This window comes from Podarcis raffonei, chromosome W (genome assembly GCF_027172205.1).
Source record: "Podarcis raffonei isolate rPodRaf1 chromosome W, rPodRaf1.pri, whole genome shotgun sequence".
NCBI lineage: Eukaryota > Metazoa > Chordata > Lepidosauria > Squamata > Lacertidae > Podarcis > Podarcis raffonei.
The window spans coordinates 5,921,091-5,924,034 of record NC_070620.1 but is presented as its reverse complement, the minus strand read 5'-3'; positions in this window follow the sequence as shown (position 1 = coordinate 5,924,034).

Genomic DNA, 2,944 nt, shown 5'->3' with positions numbered 1-2,944 from the left:
ACCTGACCCGCACACCGCTATGCACCAGGATAGGTGCTGTCTGTGCTGATGCTGGGCCTGTGCGCCATAAAGAACAAATAGGCGGGGGAATGGAGCCGGGACACATTACCCCTCAGGGAGTGGCAAGCCTGCCCGCAAATGACCTAATTGATTTTCTACACCCCCCGCTTGGTACTCTGGTCTCTACGTGCAACGAGCCTGGTATTGGACTACCCAAGCCAGACCAGTTTGAAATGCTCTCGTCCTCATATGCCTCAATGCCGGAATTGGAGGCTTCCATTATTTTAAGTCCAATACGTAATCAAGATCCACAGCATTTGTCAAATTTTGACCCGCTAGCAGTACCGACACAAGACTCAGCTGTTGACCTGCTACCTGTACAGCCTATATGGGTCGGCAAAGCCCTCGCTCTGCATAAACCAGCTGAACATCATGATACATCAGCTGATCATCATGATATTTGTAATGGTGTCATCAAAGATCCTTTGGGCCAAATCAACCTATTGGCCCCTCAGTTAAAGCCATCACACCTACCTTGGGACCAGCGACCTCAAACCTGGAACCTCCAAGCAGGGCAGAAGGAGGAGGAGCCTAACTCAGGAGCCTCAAACCACCGGAAAAGAGATTGACTGCCACTATTTCCACCATCACCCTATTTCCACATCCTATCTTGGAATGTGGCAGGATGGCTATCTAAGCAGGGTGACGTCGACCTTCTGGATTTCCTCACAAAATTTCAGATTATATGCCTACAGGAGACATGGTGTCTAGATCTCCATGTCCCTTCTCTACAGGGATACGAAGCTTTTGCTACCCCTGCGATAAAAACAAATTTTTGAGGCCGACCTAGTGGTGGCTTAGTCACTTTTGTTTCCACCAAGCTAAAGTGCAAGGTCCGGCAACAGCAGTGGGCGAAGAGTAACAATCTACAAATCCTACTTATTTCTAGCAGTGAAGGAGGAGATTTCCTTTGCTTTAATATATATATCCCTCCTATAGGCACCCCTTCCCAGTCGTCACAAACCTGGGAAGATTTAGAGCTATGTTTGGAAAAGGCTGAACTAGAATTCCCTGGCATGGATATCCTGCTGGCAGGTGATTTCAACGCCAGGATAGGAAACGACATTAATACGTACTGCTCTAAATCTCAGTTACTGCCAGAGGCAGATTGGTTTATTCCCTGGTCCTCTGATGATAAGGTCTTGAATAAGGCAGGTATTACATTAATGGAGACTGCCTTCAAACATAATCTGTATAATTTGCATGGTACCCATATGAACAGGTCAGGGGGTTTCTTTTCTTTCCTTGGGCCTAGAGGTGCGAGCGTTATTGATTATATCTTGGTCTCCCCAAAACTCTTGGAGAGGTCATAGGGCTTTAGGACTTTCAACAGAACTGAGAGTGATCACCTCCCTATATCAATTTCACTAATTCCCCGTGGTTTGGAGGATCCGCAATATCGCAATCACTGTGCAGACCCACCTCCAACTCTGGCCCTTCGCAGGCGTAAATGGAACAGCGACCTGGAATTCAAAATCAAACCACACCTGCATTCATCAGATTTACTGGCCTTGAGAGACCAGTGTATTTTATCTAATTCTGACCCCTTTCTAACATTTCAGCAGGTCTCAGAGTCGCTCTTCCCACTACTCACGAACCCCAACCCTCCCAAACAACAAAATAATTCGAGGGCCTGGTTCGATAAAGACTGTAGGAATCTAAGATCTTTGCTCAGGAAATTACAAAATAAGGTAAAACAGGAAGGGACCCTGTCCTCAGTGGAAAACCTGCACAGGTGGCGCTCTCATTATAAAAATACTCTAAAACTTAAGAAATCCCTCTATAGAAAGGAACAATGGGAGGCACTCGACAAGGCGATCAAATTGCGGGACGACAAAAAGCTCTGGGAAATAATTGCTCAGGGAATTTCACCCAAAGGGATAACTGTAACCAACAGTATTTCATCTAACTTATGGTACCAACATTTTCCCCGGCTATATACAGCTCCAAACATTGCTAAACCGAGCCAGTTTCCTCCTCTTAAAAACGATCTATTAATGGGCTGGGATCCTGTTACCGAATTAGAATGTTTACAGCTAATTAAAACACTCAAGAATGGCAAAGCTCCCGGTGAAGATATGATTCCTCCTGAGGTGCTTAAACCAAATGCCCAGTGGTGGGCTGCTTTTTTGGCCCAACTTTTTACGGTAATAAATGATACATGCAAAATCCCAGAAAACTGGAAACTGAGCCTAGTAGCCCCCATCTATAAGAAGGGCGACCCCCAAGACCCCTCAAACTATCGCCCCATAAGTCTCCTGGACATTGTGTATAAACTTTATACTCGCCACCTGCTAAATAAATTGGTTGACTGGGCTGACCACTCTAACTTGCTTAATCCGGAACAGGCAGGATTTAGAAAGGGCCATAGTACAATAGGCCATTGTTTGGTATTACAGACAATGATAGATAAGTATACAAAGACACACAAGAGCAAACTTTTTGTGGCTTTTGTAGCTCTCACATCCGCTTTTGACTCAATCTGTAGGGACAAATTATGGCAAAAACTATATGACACAGATATAGATAGACGACTTTTCAAAATACTTAGAGAGTTACATACAGACATTACAGTTAAAATTAGAACTGGGATGTCAGGCAACTATACTGACCCACTGCCACTGGGGAAAGGGGTTAAACAGGGCTGTTTGTTAGCGCCGTTCCTCTTTAATTTCTATATAAACGACATTGTTCAACATATGGCAAAGTATAAGTCATCAGCTCCTGCCCTGGAAGGCAAACACCTGAATATACTGCTATATGCTGATGACATGGCGGTCATGGCACTCACTCGAAGGGGCCTACATAGCATGCTGGAGGGGCTCGCAGCTTATTGTTCCCAAACCTCTCTAAAGATAAATTATGATAAAACAAAAATTGTGGT